The following is a 20,302-nucleotide window of genomic DNA, read 5'->3' as shown; positions in this document are numbered from 1 at the left end:
TTACACTTTGGTGGGCAGAGTGGGAGATTATTAAACAGCAGATCTAACAGTGGAATCCTCAGCCTTGCAGTAGGTCACTTCACAACTTTAGTATACTATTATTTTAGCATTGTTCTGAAAAAAAGAAAAAAAATCAACCTAACCTAGCAAATTATGCTTGGAGGCAGGTGCTCTGCACTCTGGTGCCAAGTTAACAACAAATATTAATTATCCAAGCTTATGATAATCTTTCCCTACCTCTGACCTATTAAATTAAATGTTAGATGTCAGCATTTTTGTGCACTAGCGTAAAAAGTGTAAATGTTGGGATATTTGCCAATGGGTGACACAAATGCCTGTGACAGACAAGCTCTCAAGAACTGTAAAACACCCAGAAATAAATTCCAGGCAAGCATACATGTTACCCTTTAATCTCACAATCTTTTGTGGGCCATCTTCTCCAGCCTCTTCCATACTTCTTTCTCACATGGACCTGCTTTTCTACTGCAGTTTCCCTCCCACGGGTTTCTTTTCTCCCCGTTCCTAGTATAATGTGTGGAAGAACATGTTGGTGTGACATTTTATATTTACTGCAGCTATCTCTTCTCTAATGTGCAGTCTGTTCGTAGAGAATAGTGCTAGTGATACGGCCTAGGCCAAAAGAGGTGATAGTAGGCAGTAAGACTTCACTACTACCTGGGAACAGATCACATGGACTCATGCTGGATCGGCAACACAGACCCAAGATACCTACTACTCCTTAACTCAGGAAGCAAGAAAATGAGATGAGAAAACTTTTCTTACGAAAGTTTTCAAAAAATGACAAAACAGTTAGACAGAAGCCACAGATCCCAATTGATCCTGAGTATCCTAAGTCCAGGCTTTCAGAATTTAAAAACTCACCCTTGGTCTTGCAATTTCCAAATAAAATCTGTGGCGTGTTGTAGAATAGGACTTGTCTGTATCCTTTACTGATGGAGCCTTTACTCTGTTACATGGAAAGTCCTCAGTGAGAGGCACAGAAAGTCCTCTGGTGGGACTACAAAACATGGTGGGGATGTTGCAATGCCTGGACCCAGGCTCTGCGTTCAGATGAATGCAAGGCTTGCTCTGCTCTAGAGTGGGATGGTGGTCAGCCAGTGTAGGCAACGGTACAATATCTAGGAAGCAGGTAAACTGCAGACAGCATGTCCCCTTAGATGTACACATCCACAACATCTGAACACCCACCCTGCTTTTCTTTGTCTCATGCCTTACCATGCCATGCTCACTTCCTTGTTGGTCTTGCTCCTGGCCCCTGCTCTTTCTTGTCTAGCCTGCCCAACTCTGCCTTCTTCCCTTGAGATTTGTCATCCCTCTTGTTGCATCCTCTGCAATTTCACATGAAATAATGTTATGCTCATAAAATCCAACTTCTTTAGATTGAAGACTATAATTCTCTCATAAAGAGACTGGCTTCCCAGTGTGATTTCCCTTTTGTCCGGTCGTATGTGTTCTTTTTCCCATATTTGTGTGGATGTACAACTGTCAGGTTCACCCCCTCCTTTTCTTCTACCCCAGTCCTGCTATTGCCCTGTCTCACCTCTGCTCAGAATAGCCAGTGTTCTTCCTGAAATCCTGTAATGTACATTTAGTCTGAGGGTTGCATATGCCCAGCTGTCTCACATACAAAAACTTTTAGGAGACAGATGTGCTCGTAGCACTTCTTTGAGGGCATTATACAAGCAATCTGGATATCACTAAAAACCCATGAAGAGCACGAATGTGCTCATCGAATATCGGATTTTAGCTGTTAATCACTAACAGATATGCAGGCTGCAATTTTTTGGAAGACGTATAACTTGGCCCAGTGGCTCAAATTTTCATATGGAGGAATGAATCATCATGTCATTTTCATATGATGCTCTCCCTCTCTTGTCAAATTTTATTCTCTACTTTAAAGCACGGAAAGCTTGTTCAAAGGAGTTGTCATCAGAATACTCAGTGCAAGTTAAACTTCCCCCTGCACATCCTTGTCTCATTTGCTGAAATAACTGAGATATTGGCTGAAATGCTTCCAAAAAAAATTCAGCCTGAGGCAGACACCTGACATATTTAAAAAGGAAAAAAAAAAAAACAACAGCAACAACAAAATACACACACACACACACACACACATGATAACCAAAAATGAAAACAAAAAGAAAAAAGCACAGATGAACTGAGTTGTGGGCAAGTTAAAGTGGGATTATACGAAGAAACGTTTCAGGCAATCTTCAGTGGTACTAGCCTTATCAATAAGGTGCAAAATCTTCAAACAGCAGATCTCTAAGCTAGGGAAAGATCCAAAAACAGTTTTAGGAAGAAAAGAGGTTGGGCTCATCTTAAAAGCATCCTGGGGAAGACAATGACAACTGGCTATACAATGAGGATTGTCTCCTTGAATATTATTTAATGTATTTTTCACTAGTGAAGTAGCTATAAAATGGCCAATTGGTAAAATATCTGAGAGACAAAGGATGAATATCCTTGAGATTGCTTGTTGCTTCAAGTTCATTGAAATCACTTGACATATTAAGTTACTGGGAAGGCACAAACAGGTAGGAAATCATATACATATCATGGGTTAGGGAAAAAAGGAAGATAAAGTTGACCAATTTGATCTAGAAAACCCACATTCTTTTTCTCCCTTGGCACCTGCCTCACACCTGCAGATGTGTCTCGCAGCAGGAAGCTTAATTCTTTTGGTCCAATTTTGCCATCTAAATATAATGCTAATCTCTCAGGCTTTGTAAACCATTATGTAACTATTGAAAAATATAGTCTTCTTGTGGATTTAGAATCAAATTCCTCATTTGTTTCAGCTTGTCTAACATTTACCAATTCTGTGTGTTTATCTCTAAGACATCTTTGACTTAAGTGGAGGTACCCACACCAGTGTTGAACCTTATTTTTTAAGTAACTGACAATGCATGTTGTCTTGCTGTGATATCTTTTTGGAGTAAAAGAGACATGTGCAAGGCAGCATTTAAAGGAACATAAAACATGTGCAGGATGTGACAAGCCTCTCTCAAAACTGAGGAAGCATGCACAAAAAGGGGGGACAATCTACTATAAGGACTCAAAACAGGATGTATATTACCAGCATAAAGAGACCACAAGCTTCTTTTACCTTGTCTTGTTGTTACATTTGATATTCACTGCCTCATTCAATCCAGTTAAACTGAGCAAGGAGTTATGCAAAGGCAGACTTGAGCCACCTAATTGAAGCAAACCTCTTCCAGTGGCTATGCCTGAGGAGCACAGAATAAAACACATCTTACTGGGTTAAACTGGAAGCCTAGCATCCCACGCCTGAACGGTGGCCAGCAGGAGAGGCCTAGGGAGAGGACTGAGAAAACAGTGACCATCACTGTTTCTACCAGTGCATTGTGGCTAAGGACTTGAAGTCAGAGGCAGTAGCTTAATGGTTAATGTTTCTTGATAGATTCTCAATACCTGAGTTCTGTAACCAGTTTTAAAATCCATAGCTGAATAAGGTGCTGTGCTGAACCCCACAACTGCCAATTATTTGGGTAAAATTTCTTCTGTTACTTTTGTCTCATGGAGAGAGCCCGACTATGTAATTGTGTATGATGTTTCTTGCCTGGTGGAAAGGCAGGAAGGCTGAAGTTGGGACTGTTTACAGCGTGGGTACTGCTGCAATTCAGAAGAAAAGACAGTCCTTAGCAGGAGTTTTGGGCAAGTTCTGGGGGATTTTCAGTGGTTTGGGTCAGTCACTGATTCCAGGTACTGTTTTCTATATTCTGCTTTGCTGCCTCCAAGTAATGCAAGTCTTGGAAGGCACCTGCCATCAGCCTGGCCCTAAGGGTGGGCATCCACATCACCCAAGGACAGCACTCTGGTCCCCGTTGCTGCAGGCAGTGCAGGGAAGGATGCCCCTCCAAAATCACTACCAGTGCCCCAGGCTGGTTAAGTGCATTCTGTTAGCTAACCTGCCTTTACAAAATTTTCCTCCTTATAGGAATTCATTATCTCCTACATTTCCAAGGTGATGGTGTAAGGGCAATTTGAGGAATTGAGCTAAGACCTACAGGGAGGTCTAATGTGAGCGAGGTAACAGGTCCCTAATTGGACACTACTTCAAATGCCTCGTGTGTTTTAAAGGAAGCCTAGTGGCATACAGTGAGGTATTTAGCACAGTAGGATTGTGCATTTTACACCTCCTTGCTTGGAGGTGCTTTAGTTCAGTTTTTTATTCCAACTATCTATAGCTCTTGATAAACCACATTTGCCTGTGCCGAACAGCACCACCAGTCCCATCCTGCTGCTCTTGTGCTCAAGCACTTGTGTTCTTTTCATCTTTAGGACTTCAGAGGGCACAATAACTCTCTCTTCACAAGGGGAGAAGGCATGAGTGCTTTAACTCACCATGTTTTCCCAGAATTGCAATGTGTAAAACTCTCAGCTTTCAATGACACTTACTCCTCAGTTTGCCAGTTCCAGGAGCAGGTGTTGGGAGTGGTCCTTACCACCCCTGGGCTGCTGTCTGCAGGAGGAACTGTTCCGGGGAAACTCCCGTGGGGCAGGAGGAACATCTTGGGAGAAGGGACAGGAGCTGTCTGTTTAACCTTCCCAATTTGTGAGTGACTTGAGGTCAGGGCCTGAGAGTATCTGGAGTCATCCACCTCCCTTTGGTGGTCAGGGCACCTCACCATGTACTTTGAGAGTTTAATTGCTTTTTGGGTGCAGTGGGAGCACCCACCCACACTGTGATGCCAACTGGGTGGGCACCTGTCCCCTGGTATTTGGGCAGCACAGCCATATCTCAGGCAATCTGGTTTGCCCTTCCTCTGGCTGGGTTTCTGGTGTCTGAATAGTCCTCTGCAGGTTTGTTCCTTCCATGCCCCTGGTCATTCACATCAAGTCCCCTACAAGCACCACCCACAGGCTTAAAACTCGTAGTTCTTTTCTTAACACATGGTGAGTGATCAGCATAACCAGTCTCTGTAGTTTCCTTCCTTTGTATTGGTACAAAGTTTAAGAAAGGCTACTAACATTCAGGCAAGTTGCCTAGAAAGTTAGATAATCATTGCTTTGAATGGTCACCTTGTTTACAAAGTCATGATCTTCATACATGACTGTGATGTCTAAGAAATACATCTCATGTTGCTGAGATGGTAGTAACTAAACTTCTAACATCTTTCTCAGTGTGTATACAAGGATTCTTACAGTGTTTTTCTACATTTTCAACAATTTCATTATCCTTTACATTATGTCTGATTTTGTACCTATTGAGTGTCCTGTTTCCATGGGATAATGGATGTCTTCAATGCACAGTGAAGATAAAGGAGCTACAAGCATCTGGATTGTCTAGATTTTCATTTTCCTTTTAACCATTGAACTCAAGTACAGGTCCAAGGCTGTGCTTGAGTAACCAGCTCAGTCAGCCTCACTGATAACTCTGACACTGGCTTTGTTCTTAGTTTACCAGAGTGCAACTGCCCCAATGTAATGAGAAAATATGGTGGCATCAGACTGCACAAGAAGCAGTGTGAAAAATCTCCAAGAGACTGTCAGTACTTTATCTTCTGGATGCTTATTTCCTATTCTGTAGAAGATCGTGCAGTTTCAGTAGCTTAAAAAAAAAAAAAAAGAAAAAAACAACAAAAAAACCACAACACCACAAACAAAAAAGCACAAAACTGTAGGTTGCTACTTTAAAATCTCCTACAGTAGCATGACCTGCAGTTCTCATGGCAGCCAGACATTGTCACAGCATTTCAGACAGGTTGCTGCTGTCTGATCTTGCTGTGGTGTAGATATTAGCTGGCAGTTCTTGGAGCCATTCTAATCCATCACTCCTGATCCACAATAGAGCAGCTGTGGCATGCAGAGAGAAAAAATACACACCATGTTCCTTTTGATGTAGTATAAGGCCACATCCAGAATCTTCTGTATGTTTTTCTTGCCTTTCTGACAGCAGTGATGTAGGAACAGTGGTGGGTGCAACTTGAAGCAATTTTAAATGAAGAAATCTTTAAGGCCCCTCTCTTCTGGAAATTAATATATATTGCTGTCCCTGCACAGATTTGGGGCAGTGTTTCTGAAGCCCAGCTGATTGAGTCAGGGTAGGACCTGACGATTCTCCTCCCTCTAAAATAAGCCCCTGGAGGGAGGGCATGTGAATACCATTTCTCAGCTAACACAACAAAGATGTTGGGAGTGTCTTGTGCTGTCACCCACTTTTTACTTGCGTAGTACAGAAAATTCTAATGTCTATAAAGAAATGTTTTAGTTTGTTGTAAAGTCAATTTTTATTGCATCTTCTTGAAAGCTGAATAACATACAGTGAAAAGAATTGACTTTGACGTATAGGACTGAGCATCAAACCGTAGCCTGTGTTCTCATAAAACTGGGAAAATTAGTGTCCCAATGAGAAATATGAAAAAGTCTATAATTAGACCAATATGGGGAGCGTTTTCAGTGCTGCCACAGACTGCAGTGGGAATTAACTACTAGTGGCGTGACTTGTGCCACAGGTGTATTTAACACAGTCAAGTTAAATCCTAGTTCTGTGAAGGCCTTCTGTTAATCTGGCTTCAATCCTCCTTGCACCTGCTGTTGCTGATTGTGGGATGAACCGATCCTTATGTGCACTTAGAAGATAAGACCTAGTTTTAAATCTCATTGTAGTGGTAAACCAGGGATAGATCTGTTAGGAATGGAGCTACACAGGTCAGAATCCTGGTTTGACCTCTCTATTTACAAAAACACCTCTGCATAGTTCCAGCTTTCATAGATCATCCCATCACACTATCACCAAAGATGTTGTGTTTGTGTTTGGGGTTTTTTTTTTACTAAATTCAAAAAACATTAGCCTTATAATTAAGTAGAGAACAGCTCTGGTAATTGCATCACCACTCAAAAATGCTGCAAATGAATGTACAGAATACAGAATAAAAAAAAAAAAAAATTAAAACAGAGTTTAAGAAAGGAGGTTCAGTGTCTTGGTCAATGTTCTATCATTTGGAAATCCTTAACAGAAACCTTTGCAATTATGTATTTGAATCACCAGACAAAACTGCTTTTACCTGATTCAATACATCTGAAACCGGAGATATTTCTCCTGATCACTGGCGAGACACAGTTACTGGATTTATGAGTGTCAATAACTTCCAATTCTTTAAAACTTTCCGATTGATTTATTTTAGCTCTACTCTTGACTTTCTTTTTAGAGTGGTTGCAGAGATATTCAATAATGCCTAGCAAATGTCATGTTTTAAGGACAAAATATTTTTCATTTTTGTGGAACCTGCAGTGACTGAGCAAGGAAGATATTCTCTGTCAATTAGTTGGTAAAAGCTTTGACAAAATCAGCCATGCTCTACTAAAGTGATACAGAAAATGGTAAATGACATGTGAGACGAATGAAGTGATGAATTTGACTATTTTGTGGTTTTTATTTTAGATTGTTTGTTAATGGGGAAAAGTATTTTATTGGGCCGAACCTACATGATCGCATTTTGCTATTGCAAAAAAGACTGCTGTCTGGGGCTACTCCATCTCAAGAAAATACTGGAAATGTTCACTGTATCTCACAGGAAAATAGAGCTTGAAAAAGTAACTGCTGCAATGCTATGATTTGTCTAATTGCTTGAAAGAAAAACGGTACTTACCAGCACTAAATCTGGTAAACTATCATCTAAATCTCTGTTGACACAACGGAGACATAGGTTGAAGCCTCTGATGTCTTGATTTCCATGTTCCTGTTCATTGTAGCTGTAGGAAATCAAAGTTTTTCTCTCAAGTTAACTAATGTACCATGTTATCTAGCCTAGATTCAACACTTCTAAATGCAAAAATTTGGGTTGAAACTGGCATGTTACTTTGGGGAAAAAAAATGACACTTTAATCTATTGCAATCAATAGTTTCACCAAAAAATTCCCACCAGTCATTTCAACTAGTGTGCACAGAAGATCCAGTTTTCAGTTGTTAGTTAATGTTGACGTAACTTGTCCTTTTAGCACACTTCCTCAAAGAAGCAGCTGTGGCTGCCTGTGTATTTACCATCCCCAATGAACAAATATTATATACCTCTAAAACTCCTTTATTGTGCATGCAGATTTATTGTCTTTCACTTGGTTATTTAATGGGATGAATACTTGAAAATAATTACCAAGAATAAAAGAGAAATCACACAGTAGGTAAGTTGCTAGCCGAAGTTGCTTCATAATACGAAACCACGAGAGCTCAGTAGTAGTACAAGGGAAACAGTAATTTTTAAATGTAACCATTTTTAATATAAGTTAAAAAATAGTTCCTAATTTAATTCTATAAATAATTTTTTTAATGAAAAGCCAAGTTACCTTTTCCAAGAAATAAAATAGCTTTTTATAAAGTCATGAGGGCTAGAAAGTTACTCTTTATAATTCAAACATTTTTAAAGTGCAAAGTGCCTGGATGCAAGACTGAAATAGCATGTCAAGATAAAAGGAAATGGCAAGCATTTTTCAGCTCTAACAGTAGAATATCTGTACTTAAGCAGGAGGTGGGAGAGAAATTTCTTACGACTGAGTGTTTCCAGAAAGTCATTAAGTAAAATGTGTCACGAAAACATGGTATAACAGAAACAGTGTATTGACAAAGTGTAAATTCATTAGTGTGCTCCATGAGCTCAAAGACATGAAGATATAAAATATATTGTCCAAGCTTCTTAATGCCTTCCTGGTAGGCTGGAGACAGGGAAGAGTTATTTCAGATATACGTGTAAGTTAAAGGATAACGCAAGCTAATGTAACACTTAAGTCCCTCCCTACTCTGCAAGAAACTGATGTTCTTTGAGTTGCCCATTGGCACGCTGTGTCTTCAAGTTTATAGGTGAGATCATTGTAGTGTAAAATGAAACAATTACAAAGAGAGATCTGCTGTGCCTTGCCTCTTCTCATTGACAGGGCTACAGAAAACACCTGAGTTTACCTCTGCCTGGTCTTTTTGCTGACAAATGCATGTAATGCTTTGTAAAATCCTTCTACTGTCTGATTTTCCCCCCTTGATAGTGGTGAGAAATAATGGAGAAAATCTGTTTAATCATGTCATTAGAGGATCAGGTGGGAAGGGGTAACTGTGATAAAGAGTCAGTCTTTGTGAAAGCACTCACCAGTTTGGATCTTACCAGACCCTCACAGTGGGAGATGTGGAACTCCATCCACATTAGTCACATTCAGGTGTTAATAATAATGAGCAATAAAGGCACAAAGTATCAGCCCTAAGAGGCACTCTCAAATGTCAGACCATTTCTGTGATGCTGTAGCTGTATTGCAGCAAATCCCCTTCGCAAGTGCTGTATGTCACTGACACACATTCAGCAAAACCTTGGTATAAAAATCAGATTGAAATACTGGGGTCCTAAAAGATGTATATCAACATCTGGAATGCCTAATGGCTATTTTATTATTTCTTAACTGTCTCTGAGGGATTTAAGCTTTTTGACCTTCCCCTTGCGTCAGTAACCCTCTCAGCTTCATTTCTCGTGAAATATTCAGTAGCTTGCCTTCTAAAGCTTTCCACCTCTTAATCCTCTGATTGTCTTTCTTGATATCTACCTTAGCTGCTGACATGACAGCTTTTTCCAATATGTATGTGAACGAAATGGTTTGGATAAAAGCCAAGAAACATCTTGCCTCTTGGAGAACTGTAGTAAACAGATATTGCATTAAGACCTTGCTACCCAAAGTGAAGAAGAAAAAAAAACTACAACAACAAAAACAAAACCTAGCAAACTATTGCCTGGAAGACAACTTAATTCTATAAGTCTTGTGAAGGACACACAGGGCTCGCTGCTCTTGGTCATTTGCTATGGGATAGTCAGCATCACTGAGCTTGCCACAGATGGATACAAATGGCTTTGAAGTTCAAATTGCATCTCTTCCATAGAGTGGTTTTATTCTGTTCCTGCAGATGAGTTGCTAAAGTGAAAACTAAAGTTTTCTGCCTTTTGTTTTGTTTTGTTCTGTTTTTTTTTATGTTGTGGTTTGGTTTTTTTTCTTCTTACCAAGACTTCTATTCAGGAATTCCTTCCCCACTGCAAGATGCAGCTACAGGGCAGTCTGGCATCACTGGTCCCAGACAGCAGCCACCACCGTGGGTGGTTTGATGTGCCAGATAGTCCTGTACATGCTGAGGCTCAGTCTGCTTCCTCCTGCCATTCCCCCTGGGCAAAGCTTGGCCAGTCCCCACTTGCATAAGTGGTGCCTCAGTTTCCTGAGGGCAGGTCCAGGATGGCATGCGTGGAAGGAAGCCTAACCCGTCCCTGCTGCTTCTTTCTTTGTCCTCAAACGAGAGTGACCTGATCATCAGTATTGGGCTTTAAATGAAGAAATAGCTTTCTTTTCCCCACTCTTTGCACCTCAGGAGAAGGGAAGGAAAGAGAGGAGGAGGTTGTTGTGATTGCTTGTGTGAAGAGGCTTTCAGTTCTGACTGCCCTTGCTAACACTTTTTTTTTTAGTGTTGCCATCCACACAACAACTCAGAGGTGATGCTTTTCATAAGTCATAAAAGGGATTTCTAAATAAAAATTATTTAAAATAGTTCTGTGGATTACTGAGAATTTTAAGGCCTTTAAGGCCATATACCAGTGCATTCATGTGTTGCAATACTAGCTAGTGACTGCTCCAAGCAGCCTGAGGTGACCCTCGGGCACTGTGGGGGCTGCGGTGAGGAAAGGACTTGTTCCTGGCATCCTGCTGGCTTGGAGCATCTCAACATTGGGTTGGTGTTTCCGTATTCATTGAGGGGGGAGAGGGGTGGTGCCAAGGCATGGTACATGTGTGTTCACAGGAAGGGTAGAGCTTCTACACCTGCAGCATAAATCCAGCAGTGCAAACAGGAAAGGAGGGAGGAGAAAAACTAGATTCAGGCAGCCCAAAAGCTGGCTTGAGACAGGTTTTTGGTTGCATGTTTTGCTTCTTTTCTCTGGGATTTCACAAAGCAGTGTAAGAGTCTTCTCTTTCAAAGGACTGTTCAACTAAACTTTCTTTTTTGAAATTGTATCGGTTAGGAAGATCCATTTTTCAACCTAAAGGCCCTGTCAGTGACTTCGTAGTGTTTATTTTCAGAGACTCATGAGCAACCAGACTTGACATATTCACTGGTAAGTACAGTGAGCCCCTTGATAGGGGAAGTGATGTTAATTGCCCCAGGGAAACATATGGAGTGTACTGGTCTGTGACCAGCTCTTCTGTTTAACACTCCTGCCTGCACTCTGTCTCGGGAGTTGAAAGCTCAGCTTCAGAAATGTCAGGTGATGACATTTTCATTTCTCTTTGAAAACTCTCCCACAATCAAATGGATCTTGTCTTTTAGGTTGCCTTTTCTTTCTTTCCTTTCTCCTTCCTTTCTTTCTTTCTTTCTTTCTTTATTTTCTTTCTTTCTTTCTCTTTCTTTCTCTTTCTCTTTCTTTCTTTCTTTCTTTCTTTCTTTCTTTCTTTCTTTCTTTCTTTCTTTCTTTCTTTCTTTCTTTCTTTCTTTCTTTCTTTCTTTCTTTCTTTCTTTCTTTCTTTCTCTTTCTTTCTTTCTTTCTTTTTCTTTCTTTCTTTCTTCCTTCCTTCCTTTCTTTTCTTTCTTTCTTTCTTTCAGCTCTCTTCTGTAGGAGTGAAGGAAAACTTACAACCAAAAGGCCCTTAATTTCCAAACACATTTTTTTTTTCCAGCAGGTGGAGCTAAAAGGAAAATTTCTGCTGTACTTTTTGGACAATAGATGTGGCATGACCTCAAGTAATGTAGTTATATAAGTGCTGAACTGCATGGCTAAAGGAATTTTCTTTAAACTAATGGAATACTGTACACATAGAGCCATTTACTATAATAGGTAAAATATGCCTAGATCAATAAAGAACATTTGTACACTATTTATGAAAAGAAAAAATTAATATGAGGATGGGGTGTTGCTTTTTACTGTTTCTAAGATGACTGCGCATTTTTTTTTTTAAATGAATAAAATGTGAAATTGATCTTTAGAGAAGTCTATCTGACTTCCTTTAAGCAGTAGCACCACCACATGTCAGGAATCAGCCAGAGGTGCAAAACACAGTATTAACGCTGAGAAAAACTCACTAAAACCTGCTTTAAGGAAAATATCCTGTAGGTTGCTTTTTCAAAATTCTAAAAAAGTAGGATATTAGTCACAGTTTGCAAGTCAGATTCAGTTTCTAGTTAAATCTCCTTCCTACAATTCTCCTTCCATCTTTGCTCTGTTTTAGGGCATTTCTTACACCATGCCTAAATTGTGTAAGGTCAAGAGAGTCCTCCCTGACTGCTGCATTGCCCCCTCTCCAGAATTCACATTTCATTACTCGTTTGCTGCAGCCTTTTGCTGCGTTGTCCTTTAGATTTATCAGCGCATGTTGGGATCCTGTGGCAGGAGAAGTAAGGTGAAAATCTAGCAAAAGAAATCACTGTCTTGCTGATGTCCTGAAAACTGCTTTTCTCTTTGAATGCCACATGTGTAAGAATTAAGCCTGGGACTCCCAGGCTCTCTTAGATAGCCACATTGAGAAATCAAAAGAGAACTTGAGAGGATTTTTTGCTCTGAATTCTCCAACTCCTTTGTGCTGTGTACTTAGTGCCATGGAAAGCTGACCTACAGCAATGCAGTTAGAAGATGAAAAATAATAGTGACACAAATGAGTGCAAATGGCCTTTTGCTTTGAAACTAATGAGAGAAGAAGCTTGCAAGGGATACTCATTAATTTTCTTCAAATATGTAGAATTTTGATTCATGTGCACTAATTGTTACTGAGATGTAGCTGGCACCTGAATTCCCAGCCCCTGTATTCTGCTTAAGTCATGTAAAGAATAGCCATTGAAGGTCAGTTATCTGAACAAGGCTGTTTACCCTCTAAATCAAATATTTTAAAGAAAACTCATATCAATGCCATCTGCTTGTGAGAAAAGAGTCAACATAAGCTCACATCACTGCATATCATATTTTTCTTCATGGTCCCACACTGACAGTTTCCTAAAAATTCTTTCTTACAAATGACTGTCATGGTGGTAACTTTCATTGGTTTGGAGAATCTGTGGTAAAAATTTGCATAATTTTGCTGGTGTGTTTTGCAAGCTGACATGCAGATAGCATTAAAGTATTCCAGTACGACAACGTTCTCATTCACAGCTCATTTTTCTATGGGGAAGAAGCTGTACACTCTTGTAATGGGGAGTCCTTAACTGTCTAAAAAGTGTTTTCTGGCTTTCTCTTGCTGTATCTTTATTTACATATTTCTTTTTAAGACACCATTTGCCCTTTTTCAAGCTGCCAAATAGCCTTGTAATCAAAAAGGTGTCTTTGTCATTTGATATCTCAGTTGTTTTGTGCCCCTGCCAAGTAGATAATGCAAAGTCTGTGTCCTGCTATCTTGAAGTTTGAAACAGGTTGAAAATAGGCTGTTCCCAAAGTGAGGTTGCCAGGTATTCTTGCAAGCCAGCTCTTTGTATTTAACCCTTTGAAATACACCAACCATGTGGATTTTCCCAAGAAACAGAGCTCTTCATTAGCTTCAGCAGTACCTACCAAATCTGCTGACTCTGCAAGTTTGCATGCATTTTATGATGAAGTAGTGGATCATAGTCTGGCATCCAATGTCATTAGTCAGCTGATTGATCCAAGTTAGGAAAAGCCACTTGATATTAATGGCGTTTCTCCTTATGTTAGAAATAAGAAAACTGCCTTTACCTCTTCTGAATACTGAAGATCAATATTATCATGCTTCTGAGGTATCCAGAGCATTGTATCAAATGTGATGTAAACATCAGGTAAATGGCAAATAAAGCTGATTATTTATAGTTTATATGAGTAGAGAGTGGATCAGGCCATTGGTGTTTGGTCTCTGGTCTCTGAAACCCATCTCTGGCTTCTGCTGGTGACTCAAGCCTGGTTTCGGGACAGGGAGAGGCCTGCGTATGTTAGCTGTAACGAATTTGCTGAGCAGGTGGAAAATGTGTTAATGCCTACCAAGCTGAAGAGATAATAACATGCACTTGAGTTCTGATAACTGCTTTGTTCTGAAGTATCATAAATTATAATAGCACTAAGAAAAATACTGGATTTTTTTTGAAACTACGTATGGCACAATTTAGGGTGTTATCTAATAAACGCCTCATAGGCAGTATTCAGTAAATGAAAAGCCTGCTTGTCTTTCAGAGAAAGCAAATGAATTCATTTATTCTGGAAGGTTTTCTAAATGGACTTGAAACTCCAAGATTATTAGGTACTGACAAAAGATGAAGTTCGAGGATTTGCTTTTGAATCATAGGCTTATAACCACTTGTCTCTGATTTTAAATAGTTGTCCATTTAATGACAAGTTCCATAGACCAGGTGGTATATGAAGTTACATGGCCATGAGTAGTGACAAGCTAACGGGTTATCTAACTTACTGTTTAGATTACAGTTGTTGTTAATGATGCTAATAACAACCACAGCCAGATCTGACCAGGCTACAAAATGATGCCCCTGATGAACACTCCCTTGGAGTCTTCTTCTTGGAGCAGAGGGACTATGATCAGAGCCTTCCCCTTAGATCAGGGGCTCCACCTAAGAAGACTTCCTGGGGCTGAGAGCCCTCACCTCCTCTTTGGTGAGTGATTATTTCTCCTGGATACATCCTTTTTTCCCCCTGGGCAAGCGATTGTTTCTTCTGGGTACCCTTGAGTCAGAGATGCTTCTCTTTGAGTCAGTGCATGCACACTGGGTATCATCATTCTTGTGTGGTCATATGGTAATAATATCCCCAACCGGAATATCAAACCTACAGTTTATTAAATGTTTTCAGGTTGCTGATTGATTTTATATTACCCCCCACTTGCACTGGTTTCTGTCCTTTTGTTTGAGTCTGTCATTTGGTTTTGGTTTCATTTCTGAATTAAAGTTGATTTAAGCTTACATTTATTTGGAGTTGGTTTGGGGTGCCCCCGTGACAACTGTTTTGAATAGTATATGTGTAAAAACATACTCAGGAAAAGTGAAAATTGTCTTTTTTCTTTCTTTAGAAAGGATGCCTATGATCTTGATTCAGAAATCAACACCTGTGTTTCCAAAGTCCAGTTTGTTACAGAAAGGTAAGTTTGTTATGTGGAGGGACTTGCTAACAGCTGTAAAGCAAGAAGATACCTCACTGTTAGCCAAACTTCATGCTGCTTGATATCCTGCAGTGATCCTCCCTGAGCCTCCCATTTCACCTGCTCCTCCTGTCCCTCCGACCAGCCTGGATGGTTCCAAGGAGACCGTCATGTGCAGTCCTCATTTATGAGGTGAAAAAAGAGGTTCATGGACACCAGGGACTAAATAATCAATTTGTTATGCAACCCAACTTGACTTTCCTCAAGAAATGGCCCACTGTTTTCGCTCACTAAGGTTTGTAAAGCTGATTCACTACAGCAAGCCTTGTACAGTTGGCAGGGTAAGCAACAACATGAAAGCTGAAAATTGTGGAAAAAACTGTGGAATTGAAAGAATGAGTAAGAAAAGGAGGGGGAACAGGGAATGACACAGTAAAAACTGATATAATGAAGCATTTAACTCACAAACCTTCATTAGAGAACCTAAACAGTTAGTAATGCAGCAAGTAACAGAGTGACCAGAAAAAGACCACATGGTCTTTCAGCATCAGGGCCAGTGGTCTCACTAATAACCCTTCTTGCTCTAGGGTGGTCTGATCCTCTCTTGTTTGAGGACAGAGAGATACATGCAGTAAACAGGCTGTGCCTGACCTTTGTGCACAAGAAAAGAGAGAGGAAAAGGTAGATGTAAACTACAGTAGTGTTGCGCTTTTACACTTTCACAAGAAGTTTTTTGTGCCCCTGGCAAGCACAGGAGAGAGTGGGTCTCTGTGGTTAAAGAAAAATGTCACAGTGACAACACCAGGGGAGCAGAAGTCCAACAAAGAATTTAATCTCTCCATAAGACTCTGTAAGACTCAACAATTATTTAAATCCTAGCAATTCATAAGCTACTCTGCTTAAAGGCCTGTGAATAAATAGTGGTGACCATCAACAACTGGTGGATATTTTCTCATACCCAGGTCTCAAGTAGGAAACCCCAAGAAATTTTCAGTATATGCTCTCTGTGCTGTAAATGTAGCTTTGCATTTGCAGAGGAGAGATGCGATTCCAGCACGACAGTAAAAAACAAGGGCAAGTGTCTTCATGCCCTAAGTATAAAAGAAAAATAAAAATTCAAAACATTCCAGGTGTCTTAGGGTACAATCACACTAGGCAGAAACCCCAAAATAAACATCATACTTCTGTAGAGCAGCTACCAAGAATAGGAAACTGACTGCAGGGGAACAGTTTCTCTTTAGAGGTTCTGTTTCTGCCCTGCTGCATTTCACATGTTGCAATAAACTGAAGCACAGACCTAAATTTCAAATGTGCTTATGTTTTTCCGTGTTGCCTCTGGTGACTTTGCCCCTCCAAATATATAACTCGATAATAAGGTTATTGATATAATAAACTCTCACGGTAGAGGACTATGGACAGCAGCAAGTCTGATCTGGGGTGTTCTGTGAAATTTTGTTTTATTAATAATTGTAATAACAGCTCATGATGATAGCACTGAGTGCCAAATAAAGATAAGGAACGTTGTACGAGTTCCATTTGTGATTGTCTTTTTCTGGAAGCATGCTGTAGTTTTCTTCATTTCTCAAAAGAGGAAAAGGTTGCTTTTGTTGGAAAAGTAAATTATCTTTCTCAGCTGTTTAGTCATTTCTCCTTGAGGTTATGAAGCAGTGCAGCCATTTCAAGCATTCCAGATCTCCTCATCTTAGATAATGATATACTTATTTTGAGAAGTTGGCAGTGAAGGCCAAATAGCACTTGAGTACGTCACAAATTTTAGTATAACCTTCCAAGACAGCATCCCTGTGAGAAGTACATTGTTGTCAGCTGATCTTTAGTCATACACTTGATTTCTTTCTGGCAATCATTCAATGAGAATGGATCTAAACCCAATGCTTTAGGTTGCAAGATTGCTATAACAAACCAGTTAGGGAATCCCACTACAGGTTAGTAGCTGATTTCCATAGATTGTTAACTGGGTAATCAGCCACTTTTGCTACCTTTTTCAGCTGTAGTCCTTGAAAAGATCTCTGCAGAAACAGTCGCCATAATATACATTTCAGAACTATTGATTCCAGGTCTTGAAAATAAAATTAAAACTAACCGTTAGCAGATTACTTCTGTGGGTTTAATTTCGCTAAAACTTAGCATAATTGTCACTGTTCTCATCCTTTCTTTTGTGAGGCTAATTATCTTGAGGATAATTCTTTAATTTATGATTTCTCAAAAATTCAAAAGTCCAAGAGTAAGAACATTTATTTCCTATTTTTGATAAAATAGTGCAGGGATTATACTTTTTATTATTTTAGATAGTTGTCCTAATGCTTTTGGTACGATCAAGTACCAAAGAACCCATCATGGGTTATAATGTTTCTCTGTGTTGTGGAAGTGTGACTCACTTCAAAATACCCCCTTTTAAATACTTAACCTGAATTGATGCAATGGTTTGGTGCATTCTGTGGCGTAAACAGGAAGTACACAAAGCTACCATTTTAATGGTGATAGTTTTATAATGAACTTCAAATATCATTTATGTGCAGCCATTGTAATGTGCAGTAACAATGAAGTAGTATTTGGGATTCTGTGTCGTCATTGCTATTTACAGAGTCCAGTTGCTTATTTTTCTGTTCTTCACCTGCCTTTGGGGGTGGGCATTTTTAGTGTCTTTATTCTAACACATGACAGAGGTGCTTGATTTTTTTTCTCCCCACCTCCCTCATCCCCTCCCCCACCCCGGCCCCCATCTTTATAGTTCTGATTTTACAAATACTTTGAAGTTCTCCATCATTTCCCTCAACTCCTCTTCTCATCTTGGCCTGAATGAGCATAGGGCATTATCCCAGTCACAATGGTCCAGGCATCTAAAAGAGGCAAGATTTGGAAAGAGAGATCAGAGTGTGTGTCCCCCAAAATCTACTTCCTGCAGCAAGTCCAGTGAACGTGCATTTGTACCATTGCTGGTATTTCCTAGTAGGACAGGGACCTAAAGCTACAAACTTTACTTCTGTCATTTCTGCCCCAGAAAATAACACCCTTTTTTGTGTGAGTTTGAAAAATGAATATTCTTCTCTAGGAATTTTAATTTTTACTTATTACTTAAAACTAAAGGACAATGGAGAGCCCAGCTATATACAGAAACACTTTGAATGCTGGGCTGCTGGACAAGTGCCATGGCTTCATTGGGCTACTAGAATAATTTCTTTAGCAGACACAGCAGGAGAACAGTGTGTTATTATGGCAGGCTAATAACACATTTGGAGGTGAAAAATAGCATGGAAATCATTGTGGTATTTAAAAAAAAAAAAAGGCAGTGATGAGGTTTGGTTGTGGAAATGAAATGAGATGGTATTATGGTGATACATGGTGCCTTTTCAATGACATTAGACGAACAATACAGAAAATGTTTTAAAAATAATAAAACCAAAAAATCTACTACATGTGTTAGCTAGAAATTTTTAACAAGAACAACCTGGGGGAGTGGTGGGGGAAGGCAAGTTCAGCTCTTAGAAAGGAGGAAGCCCCACTGGAAATAGTGGACGGTTTTTTTTAGTGAGTGGTCTTTGTATTTATTTTGGATTTTGACTCAGCAGTATTTATGTGTCTTCAGTACAGCCCCATAAGAACTTTAGTGTCAGTTAGTTTTTGTAAAGCATCATTAAAACATTACCACACGCATCATCCAGCAATGCTTTTAGAAGAAAGTTCAAAGTTGTTGGGATTTTTTTTTTTCTTTTTCTTGACATTTAGCTAGGGAGAATGTCAGATATGACAATAAATCCTGATTCTGAATTTTTAGAAGGAACGTCTTCTAAATCTTGATCCTAAAGGGAGCAGAAGTGGACTAAATAGAAAAGAGGCACCTGGTGGCTGAGGGAAGGTGTGAGAAAAGAAAAAATAATAGGTGCTATGAAAGATGAATCCTATAGACAAGCTGTGGCAGCTGGTGGTTTTCCCTGAGCACATTGTCTCCATCTCTAATCTCCCACGTCTTGGTGCAAGATTTCAGCAGGGAGTGCTGGTAAGCTCAGAGCACAGGGATAAAAGGAGGGCTGGATCTTTGGTCCTGGGGCAGAGCTCCCTGCAAATGGGAGAAGAACAGGCTGCAGAGGTACTCTCAGTGGGTGAGAAACACAACAGACATTGTCTTGCATTGTCTTGCAAAGGCTTTGCCTAAAAACTTTAACAGGGAATGAAAAGGGGAAGGGAAGGGAAGGGAAGGGAAGGGAAGGGAAGGGAAGGGAAGGGAAGGGAAGGGAAGGGAAGGGAAGGGAAGGGAAGGGAAGGGAAGGGAAGGGAAGGGAAGGGAAGGGAAGGGAAGGGAAGGGAAGGGAAGGGAAGGGAAGGGGAGGGAAGGGGAGGGAAGGGGAGGGAAGGGGAGGGAAGGGGAGGGAAGGGGAGGGAAGGGGAGGGAAGGGGAGGGAAGGGGAGGGAAGGGGAGGGAAGGGGAGGGAAGGGGAGGGAAGGGGAGGGAAGGGGAGGGAAGGGGAGGGAAGGGGAGGGAAGGGGAGGGGAGGGGAGGGGAGGGGAGGGGAGGGGAGGGGAGGGGAGGGGAGGGGAGGGGAGGGGAGGGAAGGGGAGGGGAGGGGAGGGGAGGGGAGGGGAGGGGAGGGGAGGGGAGGGGAGGGGAGGGGAGGGGAGGGGAGGGAAGGGAAGGGAAGGGAAGGGAAGGGAAGGGAAGGGAAGGGAAGGGAAGGGAAGGGAAGGGAAGGGGAGGGAAGGGGAGGGAAGGGGAGGGAAGGGGAGGGAAGGGGAGGGAAGGGGAGGGAAGGGGAGGGAAGGGGAGGGAAGGGGAGGGAAGGGGAGGGAAGGGGAGGGAAGGGGAGGGAAGGGGAGGGAAGGGGAGGGAAGGGGAGGGAAGGGGAGGGGAGGGGAGGGGAGGGGAGGGGAGGGGAGGGGAGGGGAGGGGAGGGGAGGGGAGGGGAGGGGAGGGGAAGGGGAGGGGAGGGGAGGGGAAGGGGAGGGGAGGGGAGGGGAGGGGAAGGGGAGGGGAGGGGAGGGGAGGGGAGGGGAGGGGAGGGGAGGGGAGGGGAGGGGAGGGGAGGGGAGGGGAGGGGAGGGGAGGGGAGGGGAGGGGAAGGGGAGGGGAAGGGGAGGGGAAGGGGAGGGGAAGGGGAGGGGAGGGGAGGGGAGGGGAGGGGAGGGGAGGGGAGGGAAGGGGAGGGAAGGGAAGGGAAGGGAAGGGAAGGGAAGGGAAGGGAAGGGAAGGGAAGGGAAGGGAAGGGAAGGGAAG

The 20,302-nt window shown here is 41.4% G+C and overlaps 1 long non-coding RNA gene across 1 annotated transcript; it reads left to right on the top strand.

The window, feature by feature from the left end:
* The first annotated feature begins 14,405 nt into the window (after window positions 1-14,405).
* LOC139827028 (uncharacterized) lies at window positions 14,406-16,527 on the top strand. Its single transcript, XR_011737208.1, has 3 exons — window positions 14,406-14,594; window positions 15,007-15,075; window positions 15,169-16,527. It is a non-coding gene; the product is annotated as an uncharacterized lncRNA (long non-coding RNA).
* The last annotated feature ends 3,775 nt before the right edge of the window (window positions 16,528-20,302 follow it).

The sequence above is a fragment of the Patagioenas fasciata genome, chromosome 1, assembly GCF_037038585.1.
Source record: "Patagioenas fasciata isolate bPatFas1 chromosome 1, bPatFas1.hap1, whole genome shotgun sequence".
Lineage (NCBI taxonomy): Eukaryota > Metazoa > Chordata > Aves > Columbiformes > Columbidae > Patagioenas > Patagioenas fasciata.
This window is presented reverse-complemented; position numbering and strand designations above follow the sequence as displayed.